Source organism: Amblyomma americanum, chromosome 1 (assembly GCF_052857255.1).
Source record: "Amblyomma americanum isolate KBUSLIRL-KWMA chromosome 1, ASM5285725v1, whole genome shotgun sequence".
Lineage (NCBI taxonomy): Eukaryota > Metazoa > Arthropoda > Arachnida > Ixodida > Ixodidae > Amblyomma > Amblyomma americanum.
Window position 1 is genome coordinate 526,118,016 of NC_135497.1, and position 13,134 is coordinate 526,131,149.

Below are 13,134 nucleotides of genomic sequence, written 5' to 3' on the forward strand. Positions count from 1 at the left end.
CGTATGTATTCCCGACTAGCCCCAGTTGTCCCCTTGTTAGCTTTTATTTCGAGTGCATCGAGCCTACCTGTACCTAACATCTCACCACATCGTTCTATTTGTTGCGCTTCCTCGAGTCGTTTCTCGTGTTGTGATTGTAAAACGCGCGTGTTTCCACTACAGCTATGTATTCCCAACTAGCCCCGGTTCTCGCCTTGTTAGCTTTGATTTCGAGTGCATCGAGCCTACCTGTACCTAACATCTCACCACATCGTTTAATTTGTTGCGCTTCCTCGAGTCGTTTCTCGTGTTGTGATTGTAAAACTCGCGTGTTTCCACTACAGCTATGTATTCCCAACTAGCCCCGGTTCTCGCCTTGTTAGCTTTGATTTCGAGTGCATCGAGCCTACCTGTACCTAACATCTCACCACATCGTTCTATTTGTTGCGCTTCCTCGAGTCGTTTCTCGTGTTGTAAATGTAAAACTCGCGTGTTTCCACCACTGCTATGTATTCCCAACTAGCCCCAGTTGTCTCCTTCTTAGATTTGATTTCGAGAGCATCGAGCCTACCTGTACCTATATCTCACCACTTCACTCTATTTGCTGCTCTTCGTACAGTCGTCTCCAGTGGTGTGATTGTAAATCTAGGCGCATCTTCACGTATGTATTCCCAACTAGCCCCAATTGTCGCCTTGTTAGCTTTGATTAGAGTGCATCGAGCCTACCTGTGCCTAACATCTCACCACTGTATTCTATTTGCTGCGCTTCGTCAAGTCGTGTCTCGTGTTGTGATTATAAATCTCAGCGCATTTGCACTACACGTATGTATTCCCAACTAGCCCCAGGTGTCTCATTGTTAGATTTGATTTCGAGTGCATCGAGCCTACCTGTGCCTAACATCTCACCACTTCATTCTATTTGCTGCGCTTCGTGCAGTAGTGTCTCGTGTTGTGATTGTAAATCTCAGCGCATCTGCACTACACGTAACTACAACCAACTAGCCCCAGTGGTCGCCTTGTTAGCTTTGATTTCGAGTGCATCGAGCCTAGCTGTACCTAACATCTCACCACTTCATTCTATTTGTTGCGCTTCCTCGAGTCGTTTCTCGTGTTGTGATTGTAAAACTCGCGTGTTTTGCACTACTGCTATGTATTCCCAACTAGCCCCAGCTGTCGCCTTGTTAGCTTTGATTTCGAGCCTTCCTGTACCTAATATCTCACCACTTCAAGCTATTTGTTGCGTTTCGTCCAGTCGCGTCTCGTGTTGTGATTGTAAATCTCAGCGCATTTGCACTACACGTATGTATTCTCAACTAGCACCAGTTGTCGCCTTGTTTGCTTTGATTCCGAGTGCATCGAGCCTACTTGTGCCTAACATCTTGCCACTTGTTTCTATTTCCTGCGCTTCGTCCAGTCGTGTCTCGTGTTGTGATTGTAAATCTCAGCGCATCTGCACTACACGTAAGTACAACCAACTAGCCCCGGTTGTCGCCTTGTTAGCGTTGATTTCCATTGCATCGAGCCTAGCTGTACCTAACATCTCACCACTTCATTGTATTTTTTGCGGTTCGTCCAGTCGTGTCTCGTGTTGTGATTGTAAATCTCAGCGCATTTGCACTACACGTATGTATTCCCAACTAGCCCCAGTTGTCTCCTTCTTAGATTTGATTTCGAGTGCATCGAGCCTACCTGTACCTATATCTCACCACTTCAATCTATTTGTTGCGCTTCGTCCAGTCGTGTCTCGTGTTGTGATTGTAAATCTCAGCGCATTTGCACTACAGCTATGTATTCCCAACTTGCCCCGGTTGTCGCCTTGTTAGCTTTGATTTCGAGTGCATTGAGCCTAGCTGTACCTAACATCTCACCACTCCATTCTATTTGCTGCGCTTCGTCCAGTCGTGTCTCGTGTTGTGATTGTAAATCTCAGCGCATTTGCACTACAGCTATGTATTCCCAACTTGCCCCGGTTGTCGCCTTGTTAGCTTTGATTTCGAGTGCATTGAGCCTAGCTGTACCTAACATCTCACCACTCCATTCTATTTGCTGCGCTTCGTCCAGTCGTGTCTCGTGTTGTGATTGTAAATCTCAGCGCATTTGCACTACAGCTATGTATTCCCAACTTGCCCCGGTTGTCGCCTTGTTAGCTTTGATTTCGAGTGCATTGAGCCTAGCTGTACCTAACATCTCACCACTCCATTCTATTTGCTGCGCTTCGTCCAGTCGTGTCTCGTGTTGTGATTGTAAATCTCAGCGCATTTGCACTACAGCTATGTATTCCCAACTTGCCCCGGTTGTCGCCTTGTTAGCTTTGATTTCGAGTGCATTGAGCCTAGCTGTACCTAACATCTCACCACTCCATTCTATTTGCTGCGCTTCGTCCAGTCGTGTCTCGTGTTGTGATTGTAAATCTGAGCGCATCTGCACTACACGTATGTATTCCCAAGTAGCCGCAGTTGTCGCCTTGTTAGCTTTGATTTCGAGTGCATCGAGCCTAGCTGTACCTAACATCTCACCACTTCATTCTATTTGCTGCTCTTCGTACAGTCGTCTCTAGTGGTGTGATTGTAAATCTAGGCGCATCTTCACTACACGTTTGTATTCCCAACTAGCCCCAATTGTCGCCTTGTTAGCTTTGATTAGAGTGCATCAAGCCTACCTGTACCTAACATCTCACCACTTCATGCTATTTGTTGCGCTTCGTCCAGTCGTGTCTCGTGTTGTGATTGTAAATCTCAGCGCATTTGCACTACACGTATGTATTCCCAACTAGCCCCAGGTGTCGCATTGTTAGATTTGATTTCGAGTGCATCGAGCCTACCTGTGCCTAACATCTCACCACTTCATTCTATTTGCTGCGCTTCGTGCAGTAGTGTCTCGTGTTGTGATTGTAAATCTCAGCGCATCTGCACTACACGTAACTACAACCAACTAGCCCCAGTGGTCGCCTTGTTAGCTTCGATTTCGAGTGCATCGAGCCTAGCTGTACCTAACATCTCACCACTTCATTCTATTTGTTGCGCTTCCTCGAGTCGTTTCTCGTGTTGTGATTGTAAAACTCGCGTGTTTTGCACTACTGCTATGTATTCCCAACTAGCCCCAGCTGTCGCCTTGTTAGCTTTGATTTCGAGCCTACCTGTACCTAATATCTCACCACTTCAATCTATTTGTTGCGTTTCGTCCAGTCGTGTCTCGTGTTGTGATTGTAAATCTCAGCGCATTTGCACTACACGTATGTATTCTCAACTAGCACCAGTTGTCGCCTTGTTTGCTTTGATTCCGAGTGCATCGAGCCTACTTGTGCCTAACATCTTACCACTTGTTTCTATTTCCTGCGCTTCGTCCAGTCGTGTCTCGTGTTGTGATTGTAAATCTCAGCGCATCTGCTCTACACGTAAGTACAACCAACTAGCCCCGGTTGTCGCCTTGTTAGCGTTGATTTCGAGTGCATCGAGTCTAGCTGTACCTAACATCTCACCACTTCATTGTATTTTTTGCGGTTCGTCCAGTCGTGTCGCGTGTTGTGATTGTAAATCTCAGCGCATTTGCACTACACGTATGTATTCCCAACTAGCCCCAGTTGTCTCCTTCTTAGATTTGATTTCGAGTGCATTGAGCCTAGCTGTACCTAACATCTCACCACTCCATTCTATTTGCTGCGCTTCGTCCAGTCGTGTCTCGTGTTGTGATTGTAAATCTGAGCGCATCTGCACTACACGTTTGTATTCCCAACTAGCCCCAATTGTCGCCTTGTTAGCTTTGATTAGAGTGCATCAAGCCTACCTGTGCCTAACATCTCACCACTTGATTCTATTTTTTGCGCTTCGTCCCGTCGTGTCTCGTGTTGTGATTGTAAATATCAGCTCATTTGCACTACACGTATGTATTCCCAATTAGCCCCAGTTGTCGCCTTGTTAGCTTTGATTTCGAGCGCATCGAGCCTACCTATAACTAACATGTCACCACTTCATTCTATTTGTTGCGCTTCGTCCAGTCGTGTCTCGTGTTGTGATTGTAAATCTCAGCGCATTTGCACTACACGTATGTATTCCCAATTAGCCCCAGGTGTCGCATTGTTAGATTTGATTTCGAGTGCATCGAGCCTACCTGTGCCAAACATCTCACCACTTCATTCTATTTGCTGCACTTCGTACAGTAGTGTCGCTAGTTGTGATTTCAAATCTCAGCGCATCTGCAATACACGTAAGTACAACCAACTAGCCCCAGTTGTCGCCTTGTTAGCTTTGATTTCGAGTGCATCGAGCCTACCTGTACCTAACATCTCACCACATCATTATATTTGTTGCGCTTCCTCGAGTCGTTTCTCGTGTTGTGATTGTAAAACTCGCGTGTTTTGCACTACTGCTATGTATTCCCAACTAGCCCCAGGTGTCGCATTGTTAGATTAGATTTCGAGTGCATCGAGCCTACCTGTGCCTAACATCTCACCACTTCATTCTATTTGCTGCGCTTCGTACAGTAGTGTCTCGGGTTGTGATTGTAATTCTCAGCGCATCTGCACTACACGTATGTACTCCCAACTAGCCCCAGTGGTCGCCTTGTTAGCTTTGATTTCGAGTGCATCGAGCCTACCTGTACCTAACATCTCACCACATGATTGTATTTGTTGCGCTTCCTCGAGTCGTTTCTCGTGTTTTGATTGCAAAACTCGCGTGTTTCCACTACAGCTATGTATTCCCAACTAGCCCCGGTTGTCGCCTTGCTACCTTTGATTTCGAGTGCATCGAGCCTAGCTGTACCTAACATCTCACCACTTCATTCTATTTGCTGCGCTTCCTCGAGTCGTTTCTCGTGTTGTGATTGTAAAACTCGCGTGTTTCCACTACAGCTATGTATTCCCAACTAGCTCCGGTTATCGCCTTGTTAGATTTGATTTCGAGCGCATCGAGCCTACCTGTGCCTAACATCTCACCACTTCATTCTATTTGTTGTGCTTCGTCCAGTCGTGTCTCGGTTTGTGATTGTAAAACTCAGCGCATTTGCACTATAGCAACGAATTCTCAACTAGCCCCAGCTGTCGCCTTGTTAGCTTTGATTTCGAGTGCATTGAGCCTAGCTGTACCTAACATCTCACCACTTCATTCTATTTGCTGCGCTTCGTCCAGTCGTGTCTCGTGTTGTGATTGTAAATCTCAGCGCATCTGCACTACACGTATGTATTCCCAACTAGCCCCAGTTGTCGCCTTGTTAGCTTTGATTTCTAATGCATCGAGCCTAGCTGTACCTAACATCTCACCACAACATTCTATTTGTTGCGCTTCCTCGAGTCGTTTATCGTGTTGTGATTGTAAATCTCAGCGCATTTGCACTACACGTATGTATTCCCAACTAACCCCAGTTGTCTCCTTCTTAGATTTGATTTCGAGTGCATCGAGCCTACCTGTGCCTATCATCTCACCACTTCATTCTATTTGCTGCGCTTCGTGCAGTAGTGTCTCGTGTTGTGATTGTAAATCTCAGCGCATCTGCACTACACGTATGTACAACCAACTAGCCCCGGTTGTCGCCTTGTTAGCTTTGATTTAGAGTGCATCGAGCCTAGCTGTACCTAACATCTCACCACTTCATTCTATTTGCTGCGCTTCGTCCAGTCGTGTTTCGTGTTGTGATTGGAAATCTCAGCGCATCTGCACTACACGTATGTATTCCCAACTAGCCCCAGTTGTCGCCTTGTTAGCTTTTATTTCGAGTGCATCGAGCCTACCTGTACCTAACATGTCACCACATCATTCTATTTGTTGCGCTTCCTCGAGTCGTTTCTCGTGTTGTGATTGTAAAACTCGCGTGTTTCGACTACAGCTATGTATTCCCAACTTGGCCCGGTTTCGCCTTGTTAGCTGTTATTTCGAGTGCATCGAGCCTACCTGTACCTAACATGTCACCACATCATTCTATTTGTTGCGCTTCCTCGAGTCGTTTCTCGTGTTGTGATTGTAAAACTCGCGTGTTTCGACTACAGCTATGTATTCCCAACTTGGCCCGGTTTCGCCTTGTTAGCTTTGATTTCGAGTGTATCGAGCCTAGCTGTACCTAACATCTCACAACTTCATTCTATTTGCTGCGCTTCGTCCAGTCGTGTTTCGTGTTGTGATTGGAATTCTCAGCGCATCTGCACTACACGTATGTATTCCCAACTAGCCCCAGTTGTCGCCTTGTTAGCTTTTATTTCGAGTGCATCGAGCCTACCTGTACCTAACATGTCACCACATCATTCTTTTCGATGCGCTTCCTCGAGTCGTTTCTCGTGTTGTGATTGTAAAACTCGCGTGTTTCGACTACAGCTATGTATTCCCAACTTGGCCCGGTTTCGCCTTGTTAGCTGTTATTTCGAGTGCATCGAGCCTACCTGTGCCTAACATCTCACCACTTCATTCTATTTGTTGCGCTTCCTCGAGTCGTTTCTCGTGTTGTGATTGTAAAACTCGCGTGTTTCCACTACTGCTATGTATTCCCAACTAGCCCCGGTTGTCGCCTTGTTCGCTTTGATTTCGAGTGCATCGAGCCTAGCTGTACCTAACATCTCACCACTTCATTCTATTTGCTGCGCTTCGTCCAGTCGTGTTTCGTGTTGTGATTGGAATTCTCAGCGCATCTGCACTACACGTATGTATTCCCAACTAGCCCCAGTTGTCGCCTTGTTAGCTTTTATTTCGAGTGCATCGAGCCTACCTGTACCTAACATGTCACCACATCATTCTATTTGTTTCGCTTCCTCGAGTCGTTTCTCGTGTTGTGATTGTAAAACTCGCGTGTTTCCACTACAGCTATGTATTCCCAACTAGCCCCGGTTGTCGCCTTGTTAGCTTTGATTTCGAGTGCATCGAGCCTACCTGTACCTAACATCTCACCACAAGGTTATATATGTTGCACTTCCTCGAGTCGTTTCTCGTGTTGTGATTGTAAAAGTCGCGTGTTTCCACTACAGCTATGTATTCCCAACTAGGCCCGGTTGTCGCCTTGCTAGCTTTGATTTCGAGTGCATCGAGCCTAACTGTACCTAACATCTCTCCATTCCATTCTATTTGCTGCGCTTCGTCCAGTCGTGTCTCGTGTTGTGATTTTAAATCTGAGCGCATCTGCACTACACGTATGTATTCCCAACCAGCCCCAGTTGTCGCCTTCTTAGATTTGATTTCGAGTGCATCGAGCCTACCTGTACCTATATCTCACCACTTCAATCTATTTGTTGCGCTTCGTCCAGTCGTGTCTCGTGTTGTGATTGTAAATCTCAGCGCATTTGCACTACACGTATGTATTCCCAACTAGCCCCAGTTGTCTCCTTCTTAGATTTGATTTTCGAGTGCATCGAGCCCACCTGTACCTATATCTCACCACTTCAATCTATTTGTTGCGCTTCGTCCAGTCGTGTCTCGTGTTGTGATTGTAAATCTCAGCGCATTTGCACTACACGTATGTATTCCCAACTAGCCCCAGTTGTCTCCTTCTTAGATTTGATTTCGAGTTTGTCGAGCCTAGCTGTACCTAACATCTCACCACTTCATTCTATTTGTGGCGCTTCCTCGAGTCGTTTCTCGTGTTGTGATTGTAAAACTCGCGTGTTTTGCACTACTGCTATGTATTCCCAACTAGCCCCAGGTGTCGCATTGTTAGATTTGATTTCGAGTGCATCGAGCCTACCTGTACCTAACATCTCACCACTTCATTCTATTTGTTGCGCTTCCTCGAGTCGTTTCTCGTGTTGTGATTGTAAAACTCGCGTGTTTCCACTACAGCTATGTATTCCCAACCAGCCCCGGTTGTCGCCTTGTTAGCTTTGAGTTCGAGTGCATCAAGCCTAGCTGTACCTAATATCTCACCACTGCATTCTGCTGCGTTTCGTCAAGTCGTGTCTCGTGTTGTGATTGTAAATCTCAGTGCATCTGCACTACACATATGTATTCTCAACTAGCCCCAGTTGTCGCCTTGTTAGCTTTGATTTCGAGTGCATTGAGCCTAGCTGTACCTAACATCTCACCACTTCATTCTATTTGCTGCGCTTCGTCCAGTCGTGTCTCGTGTTGTGATTGTAAATCTCAGCGCATCTGCACTACACGTATGTATTCCCAACTAGCCCCAGTTGTCGCCTTGTTAGCTTTGATTTCTAATGCATCGAGCCTAGCTGTACCTAACATCTCACCACAACATTCTATTTGTTGCGCTTCCTCGAGTCGTTTCTCGTGTTGTGATTGTAAATCTCAGCGCATTTGCACTACACGTATGTATTCCCAACTAACCCCAGTTGTCTCCTTCTTAGATTTGATTTCGAGTGCATCGAGCCTACCTGTGCCTAACATCTCACCACTTCATTCTATTTGCTGCGCTTCGTGCAGTAGTGTCTCGTGTTGTGATTGTAAATCTCAGCGCATCTGCACTACACGTATGTACAACCAACTAGCCGCGGTTGTCGCCTTGTTAGCTTTGATTTAGAGTGCATCGAGCCTAGCTGTACCTAACATCTCACCACTTCATTCTATTTGCTGCGCTTCGTCCAGTCGTGTTTCGTGTTGTGATTGGAATTCTCAGCGCATCTGCACTACACGTATGTATTCCCAACTAGCCCCAGTTGTCGCCTTGTTAGCTTTTATTTCGAGTGCATCGAGCCTACCTGTACCTAACATGTCACCACATCATTCTATTTGTTTCGCTTCCTCGAGTCGTTTCTCGTGTTGTGATTGTAAAACTCGCGTGTTTCCACTACAGCTATGTATTCCCAACTAGCCCCGGTTGTCGCCTTGTTCGCTTTCATTTCGAGTGCATCGAGCCTAGCTGTACCTAACATGTCACCACTTCAATCTATTTGCGGCGCTTCGTACAGTCGTGTCTCGTGGTGTGATTGTAAATCTCAGCGCACAATCATTACACGTATGTATTCCCAACTAGGCCCGGTTGTCGCCTTGTTAGCTTTGATTTTGAGTGTATCGAGCCTAGCTGTTCCTAACATCTCACCACTTCATTGTATTTGCTGCGGTTCGTCCAGTCGTGTCTCGTGTTGTGATTGTAAATCTCAGCGCATTTGCACTACAGCTATGTATTCCCAACTAGCCCCGGTTGTCGCCTTGTTAGCTTTGATTTCGAGTGCATCGAGCCTACCTGTACCTAATATCTCGCCACTTCAATCTATTTGTTGCGCATCGTCCAGTCGTGTCTCGTGTTGTGATTGTAAATCTCAGCGCATTTGCACTACACGTATGTATTCTCAACTAGCCCCAGTTGTCGCCTTGTTTGCTTTCATTCCGAGTGCATCGAGCCTACTTGTGCCTAACATCTTACCACTTCATTCTATCTGCTGCGCTTCGTCCAGTCGTGTCTCGTGTTGTGATTGTAAATCTCAGCGCATCTGCACTACACGTATGTATTCCCAACTAGCCCCAGTTGTCGCCTTGTTAGCTTTGATTTCGAGTGCATCGAGCCTACCTGTACCTAACATCTCACCACATCGTTCTATTTGTTGCGCTTCCTCGAGTCGTTTCTCGTGTTGTGATTGTAAAACTCGCGTGTTTCCACTACAGCTATGTATTCCCAACTAGCCCCGGTTCTCGCCTTGTTAGCTTTGATTTCGAGTGCATCGAGCCTACCTGTACCTAACATCTCACCACTTCATTGTATTTGCTGCGGTTCGTCCAGTCGTGTCTCGTGGTGTGATTGTAAATCTCAGCGCACAATCACTACACGTATGTATTCCCAACTAGCCCCAGTTGTCGCCTTGTTAGCTTTGATTTCGAGTGCATCGAGCCTACCTGTACCTAACATCTCACCACATGGTTATATATGTTGCACTTCCTCGAGTCGTTTCTCGTGTTGTGATTGTAAAACTCGCGTGTTTCCACTACAGCTATGTATTCCCAACTAGGCCCGGTTGTCGCCTTGTTAGCTTTGATTTCGAGTGCATCGATCCTAGCTGTACCTAACATCTCACCACTTCATTCTATTTGCTGCGCTTTGTCCCGTCGTGTCTCGTGTTGTGATTGTAAATCTCAGCGCATCTGCACTACACGTATGTATTCCCAACTAGCCCCAGTTGTCTCCTTCTTAGATTTGATTTCGAGTGCATCGAGCCTACTTGTGCCTATTATCTTACCACTTGTTTCTATTTCCTGCGCTTCGTCCAGTCGTGTCTCGTGTTGTGATTGTAAATCTCAGCGCATTTGCACTACACGTATGTATTCCCAACTAGCCCCAGGTGTCGCATTGTTAGATTTGATTTCGAGCGCATCGAGCCTACCTGTGCCTAACATCTCACCACTTCATTCTATTTTCTGCGCTTCGTGCAGTAGTGTCTCGTGTTGTGATTGTAAATCTCAGCGAATCTGCACTACACGTATGTACTCACAACTAGCCCCAGGGGTCGCCTTGTTTGCTTTGATTCCGAGTGCATCGAGCCTACTTGTGCCTAACATCTTACCACTTGTTTCTATTTCCTGCGCTTCGTCCAGTCGTGTCTCGTGTTGTGATTGTAAATCTCAGCGCATTTGCACTACACGTATGTATTCCCAACTAGCCCAAGGTGTCGCATTGTAAGACTTGATTTCGAGTGCATCGAGCCTACCTGTGCCTAACATCTCACCACTTCATTCTATTTGCTGCGCTTCGCGCAGTAGTGTCTAGTGTTGTGATTGTAAATCTCAGCGAATCTGCACTACACGTATGTACTCATAACTAGCCACAGTTGTCACCTTGTGATCTTTGATTTCGAGCGCATCGAGCCTACCTGTGCCTAACATCTCACCACTTCAATCTATTTGTTGCGCTTCGTCCAGTCGTGTCTCGTGTTGTGATTTTAAATCTCAGCGCATTTGCCCTACAGCTATGTATTCCCAACTAGCCCCGGTTGTCGCCTTGTTAGCTTTGATTTCGAGTGCATCGAGCCTAACTGTACCTAACATCTCTCCACTCCATTCTATTTGCTGCGCTTCGTCCAGTCGTGTCTCGTGTTGTGATTGTAAATCTGAGCGCATCTGCACTACACGTATGTATTCCCAACCAGCCCCAGTTGTCGCCTTGTTAGCTTTGATTTCGAGTGCGTCGAGCCTACCTGTACCTAACATCTCACCACTTCATTGTATTTGCTGCGGTTCGTCCAGTCGTGTCTCGTGTTGTGATTGTAAATCTCAGCGCATTTGCACTACACGTATGTATTCCCAACTAGCCCCAGTTGTCTCCTTCTTAGATTTGATTTCGAGTGAATCGAGCCTACCTGTACCTATATCTCACCACTTCAATCTATTTGTTGCGCTTCGTCCAGTCGTGTCTCGTGTTGTGATTGTAAATCTCAGCGCATTTGCACTACACGTATGTATTCCCAACTAGCCCCAGTTGTCTCCTTCTTAGATTTGATTTCGAGTGCATCGAGCCTACCTGTGCCTAACATCTCACCACTTCATTCTATCTGCTGCGCTTCGTGCAGTAGTGTCTCGTGTTGTGATTGTAAATCTCAGCGCATCTGCACTACACGTATGTACAACCAACTAGCCATAGTGGTCGCCTTCTTAGCTTTGATTTCGAGTGCATCGAGCCTAGCTGTACCTAACATCTCACCACTTCATTCTATTTGTTTCGCTTCCTCGAGTCGTTTCTCGTGTTGTGATTGTAAAACTCGCGTGTTTTGCACTACACGTATGTCTTCTCAACTAGCCCCAGTTGTCGCCTTGTTAGCTTTGATTTCGAGTGCAACGAGCCTACCTGTACCTAACATCTCACCACTTCATTCTATTTGTTGCGCTTCCTCGAGTCGTTTCTCGTGTTGTGATTGAAAAACTCGCGTGTTTCCACTACAGCTATATATTGCCAACTAGCCCTGGTTGTCGCATTGTTAGCTTTGAGTTCGAGTGCATCAAGCCTAGCTGTACCTAATATCTCACCACTGCATTCTATTTGCTGCGTTTCGTCAAGTCGTGTCTCGTGTTGTGATTTTAAATCTCAGTGCATCTGCACTACACATATGTATTCTCAACTAGCCCCAGTTGTCGCCTTGTTAGCTTTGATTTCGAGTGCATCGAGCCTACCTGTACCTAACATCTCACCACATCATTCTATTTGTTGCGCTTCCTCGAGTCGTTTCTCGTGTTGTGATTGTAAAACTCGCGTGTTTTGCACTACTGCTATGTATTTCCAACTAGCTCCAGCTGTCGCCTTGTTAGCTTTGATTTCGAGCCTACCTGTACCTAATATCTCACCACTTCAATCTATTTGCTGTGCTTCGTCCAGTCGTGTCTCGTGTTGTGATTGTAAATCTCAGCGCATTTGCACTACAGGTATGTATTCCCAACAAGCCTCAGTTGTCGCCTTGTTAGCTTTGACTTCAAGCGCATCGAGCCTACCTGTGCCTAACATCTCACCACTCCATTCTATTTGCTGCGCTTCGTCCAGTCGTGTCTCGTGTTGTGAATGTAAATCTGAGCGCATCTGCACTACACGTATGTATTCCCAAGTAGCCGCAGTTGTCGCCTTGTTAGCTTTGATTTCGAGTGCATCGAGCCTAGCTGTACCTAACATCTCACCACTTCACTCTATTTGCTGCTCTTCGTACAGTCGTCTCCAGTGGTGTGATTGTAAATCTAGGCGCATCTTCACTACACGTATGTATTCCCAACTAGCCCCAATTGTCGCCTTGTTAGCTTTGATTAGAGTGCATCGAGCCTACCTGTGCCTAACATCTCACCACTTGATTCTATTTTTTGCGCTTCGTCCCGTCGTGTCTCGTGTTGTGATTGTAAATATCAGCTCATTTGCACTACACGTATGTATTCCCAATTAGCCCCAGTTGTCGCCTTGTTAGCTTTGATTTCGAGCGCATCGAGCCTACCTATAACTAACATGTCACCACTTCATGCTATTTGTTGCGCTTCGTCCAGTCGTGTCTCGTGTTGTGATTGTAAATCTCAGCGCATTTGCACTACACGTATGTATTCCCAACTAGCCCCAGGTGTCGCATTGTTAGATTTGATTTCGAGTGCATCGAGCCTACCTGTGCCTAACATCTCACCACTTCATTCTATTTGCTGCGCTTCGTGCAGTAGTGTCTCGTGTTGTGATTGTAAATCTCAGCGCATCTGCACTACACGTAACTACAACCAACTAGCCCCAGTGGTCGCCTTGTTAGCTTTGATTTCGAGTGCATCGAGCCTAGCTGTACCT